This window comes from Carassius auratus, chromosome 49 (assembly GCF_003368295.1).
Source record: "Carassius auratus strain Wakin chromosome 49, ASM336829v1, whole genome shotgun sequence".
NCBI classification, from domain to species: Eukaryota; Metazoa; Chordata; class Actinopteri; order Cypriniformes; family Cyprinidae; genus Carassius; species Carassius auratus.
Genome location: NC_039291.1, coordinates 13,988,134 through 13,994,195, shown reverse-complemented (window position 1 = coordinate 13,994,195; position 6,062 = coordinate 13,988,134). Strand labels below are relative to the sequence as shown.

Genomic DNA, 6,062 nt, shown 5'->3' with positions numbered 1-6,062 from the left:
TAAAGCGTTTTATCTTACCACTTCTGCACTCAAATAAGGTACGTTCACACTTAATATGCGTTAAAATGGGTTTAAAACGCGTCCAGATGTACGCTGAGGGACGTCACTATGTTTGAATGAGGAAACTCACGAGGAAGTTCTGTGGCATCCTTAAAAGGACTCTCACATGTCTGCATGACTCACTAGGGGACAACTGTTCCAGAAAGACAATATACAGCTCTCAAAGCCATATTTATACCTAAAATACAGATTTTAGATGCCTTAAACATACTCTGTATGTTTCCACATGACACCGTTTGACATATTTCAGCCAGAAAAAGCATGAAGTGCAGATCTGAGTGTGGTTAACCCAAACTAACCCTGGGTAGTCAGCTGTGAAAGTTAGAGGAAACTCACTAAATCAGTCATGCGCATTCTAACACTGTGTTTTCTGTTTTGAATCAGACTTGTCTGGAGCTGGAGAGGTATTTGCAGAGTGAGCCGTATGTCTCTGGGTCTGACCTCAAGTTGAGGGCCAGGAGGATCTTTGGAGCAAGCTCCATCTTGGCTTGTGGAGATAAGGGAGATGGGAACGGCAAGCCTTCCCAGCGTCAAGGAGGAAGACAATCAGGACTGCCAAATATTAGAACCAACAGCATGAATTCGGATGCCAGCCAGCGAGGCGTCTGACAGTTCGGAGGAGCTCTCGCCCACTCACATCTTTCCTCCAACCCCGCTGGGCTCGGTTCTGACAGAGTCAGCGCATCACTTGAGTTCCTCCATCATCAGCACGCCTCCGTCCTCGCCAGAGACGCCTCAGGAGCCCGGCATCCCTCAGGTGTGGGGCAGCACGCAGACTGACTTGCACGTACCGGTGAAGATACGGCCAAACGGACTGGGGAAGGCCTCGGATAAGGCTTCCGCAGGAGGGGACGCCTCTCCGGACGGCAGGAGGAGAGTGCACAGGTGTCACTTCAACGGCTGCCGGAAGGTTTACCGAAGAGTTCTCACTTAAAAGCACATCAGCGGACTCACACAGGTAAGAACTTTTGCTGTTAGTTGTGATGTTGTCTCCAAATTGTCTCTGACACGAACCGAACCGACGAACAGAAAGCGGAACTTCGTTGCAGGTTTTCACGTCTCTTTGCGAAGTTGTGTAATGGAGTTGAGTTCACACAGGCTGTACTCAGCTGCAAGGCTAATGTCACTCTGTGAATATTTGCTTTGCATGACTGCACGCCTAAACGGTGACCTAATCTGTTTGGAATGTGGCCGTGACCAGGAAAGGGGGGGGGGGATCGGATGGGGGAAGGGAACGAAAGGCAGCCAGGGGGAAAAACAACCTGCTCTACCAAAACAGTTTTGGTTTCGTCATGGGAAAGAGCCAGGGTTTGAATGGGGATCTGGGTGGCCCCCTTTTTAAAGGGCCCATTGCATTCAAAACCGGCTCTGTGTGACGTGCATTGTTCCCTGCGCTGTTTATGCACACACAGCATAGAGACCGACTTTTGGCATACCACGCATTCCCGCAATCCTTGAGAGCTTGAGGGATCTTATAAAGTTAAGACTTGCCCCGTAGACATGAGTCCTGTTTACAGATGCATTTTTGAGAGCATTACTGCGCACGCTATTCCACGTTCCTTTTAGACTTGTGAATGTTTCCCAGCTGAAAGGTGTTTGTGTTCTTGTTTACAGGTGAGAAGCCGTACAGGTGTTCATGGGAAGGCTGCGAGTGGCGCTTTGCGAGGAGCGACGAGCTGACCCGACACTTCAGGAAGCACACCGGTGCAAAGCCATTTAAATGCAGTCACTGTGACAGGTACGCTCAGTTCTCGCTATCTCTCGCTGTGACAGTCATCAAAGGCCGTCTGTCTCTCTTGCCTCATGCCTGATCCTTTGATGCATTGAAACGCGACTGATTCTGCATTCGGCATTGATTCTGTTATATCGGTTCATTGATCGAAGTCGCCCCATCATGTTTGGATTTTATCACTAAATTACCTAATCACATTAAATGCTTGAAAGCGCAATACTTTATTGATATTCTCTGTTTTATGACCAAAGCGCCTCTCCTGTTTGTCATCACTTCCTCTGTTAATCATTTCCCTTCCTGAGAGCTTTGCGCTTTGAACACCATTGTTTGCTCAACTTCCCTTTTTAGCGTTTTGTTTCCCATGGTTACTGGATGCAAACATTTCATGGTTCTTCTTTAACACAAAACATTTGATCAAGCCTGTGCTCAGATCCAGACCTACACAGAATCTCTACCAGCAGTTCAGTTTTTGCAGAATCTGAATGCCCATCATTCATAAAATTCAGCAAACTTCGGATAATTTAATACTTGCAGACACTAATAAAAATTGAGTAATCCGCTTCAGCCTAAACAATAAGGTTTTGTTGCTGGTGCTCAGATAATTATAACCTTGAGAATTTTTTTTATTATTGTTATTTTTTTTATTTATTTATTTTGTATTTTATGATGTTTCCTTAAAACAATTACCAAAATTACCAAATTAACTTTTAAAAGCAAGAAATTATATTATCATTTATTTATTTATCTTTTTTTGTTATAGCTGACCCCACCACAAAAGAAAAATAATAATAAAAATAAATAAATCCATAAAATTAATAAAATGTTAATGAATTGCATTATACATTTTCCGTTTTTTTAAATAAAACTATATTGCTTTATAAATTATTAATTTCCATAATATATTTATATGACCGCTATAAAGTAATTCTCAGACTCGCATTATGTCTTTAAATCAATTTTAACACGGATTACAAAAAGTTTAAATCTCTTCTGCATATTTTCACAGATTTCTCATTATAATTATGAAACTGCTAATTTCCACTGCTAATTCTGCCAGGAAAATGCTAATTCTCTCTGGTTGTGCTCATAACCAACCTTTCCTTTCATAAGTCTTGATAGCACCTATTCCTGTTTGACAAACATTTAGCTTGAGGTCCACTAGGGGCCTCATCAGTGATGCAATGCACAGATCTCTACCTCTGATCACACTTTGACTACGGTGGCCCCTGCTTGACCTTGTTTTTCTTGTTTCTTTCTCCAGGTGTTTCTCCAGGTCGGACCACCTGGCCCTGCACATGAAGAGGCACCTCTGAGCAGGCCGTAGCTTCACGCTGGGTATATGTTGTGTCCTGACCAGCTTCCTGGTTGACCTGGCCCTGCAAGAAATGGGGGGAGTGTGTTCCAGCCAAAGCATGCCATTTTGCACCATATCCTGTGCCTCCATGAGCCCCGGGATAAAGGCGGACTGACTGGTTGTTGAAACGAAAAAAGAAGGGACAAAATCATGTATGAAGAATCAAAGAGAGGAGGATGATTTATTAAAAAAAGAAAAAGTAAAAAAAAAAAACGAGAGAGAGAGAATGAATGGTGTGTTGTATGGTGCATGATGTTTCGGGACAACTCCTGGACTATACACTGGTACTTTAAAACAAATCTTAAAGAGAACCTGCTTGACGTGATCGGATGAATGTCCCGTGTGCGAAGAAGGGTGGGAAGGGGGTACCAGTGTATCGCTGTGGGCTGAATGGTGTCGGGGAACAAGTTCTGTATTTGTTTCCACGTGGTATGCGAGAACCGTGAGTGAAGCCGTGAGACTGAGAGCTCCTGCCTGACGCCCCCCCGGGCTCTGGGACTGCAGGGGGCGTAGCGGCCAGGGTTTCACCCCCTGCCCCCATCACAAGGTGGGGACAGAAACTCGGTCCTGAATGAAAGTGGCTTTTTTGGTGCAGCTACTAAATGTGCAATGTGTTCGGTAGCTTGTTATTTGGACAGGCTACAAATGCTCATTTGTAGTCCGTTGTATGAGCTGTGTGCTTAGAGATGTAACACAAATATAACTTCACGATCATAAACAGGTGTTGCATGGTATTGGGGTTTTTTTTATTTTATTTGTAATTGGGACTGCAGATAGATTCCAAGAAAGCGCAGCTAAATACAATTGGGTTAAATGTTACAATATTGTACATAAACGCATTGATCATTCTCCACCCGTCGATCAAACTCCCTCATTTTTCCTCTCTGGTGGAGGGTCGAATCCCATCAGTGACCATTTCATACAAGAATTGTTTTGTCATCTTGAAGACAGTTCTCTCTATCTCCATTTGATCTGTTGTTAATGCACTGTTGGCCTTAATGGTGCCTTATGCAAGTGCCCTTTTCCACTGGGGGTCACAAAATGTCTCATATAAGTGATTGAAAAAGCTTTATTAAGGCTCCGTTTCACCTCGACATGCACCTTTCCCATTTCTGAGGCCACTGTCACCAAGCCCTTGTAGATAAGTAATATATTTTGTTATTCTCGGGCATGCGATTTCATTCTTTTTCATTAATATTTGCCCTCATATTTCTTGATGTTGTGAATTCTGCAATTTAGAGCACTTAAAGTTACAGATATACAGTATCTACTGAACGTTTCGGATACGCTGTAGATGCAAGATCTCGATCTGTGGAGGTGTGTGCAAGGCAAAAAGCTCTTAAAATGCGAAAACCGGCCGTTGTATAAAACAAGGCTGAAAGTTTGTGGAATGCCAACCCCCCCGTCCCCTGTTACCAAGAATAAAGGGTGGGGGAAATGCCTAAAGATTTATTGTAATTAACAAGCTGCAGTCAGACAGGCCTTGCCTTGTACTGCTTCTCTGTAATGAATTGCTGAAGGCCCTGCCTGCTACAGACTGCTGACTCGGCCAGTTCAATATTGACCTGTCTGGATGCCGTTGTTTTAGTCCAGCGACAGTGTTGTGGAAACAGTGCACAGACACCCAGAAAGAGAAAGATATATCACCCCCCTCCCCCCCCCCAAACATTTACAATGGAAATTTACGAACGCGGAGTCGAACGCCGCTTCTATTGCGTTCTGAAATGTAAACTATAATGTTTTCAGGGACCAAATGATTGATAAAATTTATTGTACATAGTTATATGCTTGAATTTTTCGAGTATTGTGCTTTTATAAGTGCCGTGCTCTGTTTTTTTTGAGCGATGGAGGTTTGACACTGTTGCATGTCGAGCAGCTACGTAGATAGTAACTTGAAGCAGCTTGTGCTGCCATTAAATCAGACCAGCCAGGGTTTTGTGGGTCAAGAACGTTGTCGTTCCAACAGTGGCCAATATTATTCGATTGGTAATGGAGCCTTAATCGAGTTTTCAATTTGCTTGCTTCAACCAACACGTTCTATCACTTATCTTTTCTCTCATGAATCCCTCGTGTCTAAAGAATATTTGTACAAAAGAATAAAAACACAAAAGTTAGGATAAAAAAAAAAAAAAACATTTTCTAAGATTTTTATTTGTTGTTTTGCTTTATATGAATTTTATTTGAAATTGTTTTGCAAAATTGTTATATTTCTGTATGAATGTATTTTTTATTGGAATAATAAGAAATTCTTATCAGACAAGTTTGTTGTTTTGCTTCACTTTATTTTGACTATTAGCTAGTGATTTATAAAATATGGTTCATTATTACAATATTATTAGTAATGCTTACCAGGGGTGACCAAAACGGCTAAACCTGCTATAACTATTAGCCTGCACATTAATATTTTTTGTTTTGGGTTATAGACATGCAAGATATGTCAAATTGAACTTGTATAGGCTTGCAATTAATTTGGTGAATAAAGTGGGTGAAAAAGAGGAACCTGATCCATGAGAGCCGAATGATCATAGGTCTTTTGATTTGAATTGGACCAGCAAGCAATCACTAAGAAAAACTGACTAGTAGTGCACTAAATCACCCTGAACACCTTGCAGACACAGCAACGCATAATCATTGTAGCAGTAATGTTTGTGCAGCCAAAACAAATAAATAAAGCCATTATTAATATAAAGATACAGTGCTTTAAAAACCCAGATCTTTTATAACAACCGCCTGATATCTCACCACAATGCTGATGAATGACAATTACCCACATTAGCGGTGCAAGACATATATTCACGGATTCCTCACTCTCATGTTGAGCAAAAGCTGGTCTCCACACCCACTGGAGGCTTGTCAAAATAGACGAACGAGTTCCCACAGAAAAACATTGCAAATTGCCGCCTTTGTGAATTGCTA

The 6,062-nt window shown here is 42.1% G+C and overlaps 1 pseudogene; it reads left to right on the top strand.

The window, feature by feature from the left end:
- The first annotated feature begins 399 nt into the window (after nucleotides 1–399).
- Nucleotides 400–5,410, top strand: LOC113065971 (Krueppel-like factor 6; annotated as a pseudogene).
- Nucleotides 5,411–6,062: the final 652 nt, after the last annotated feature.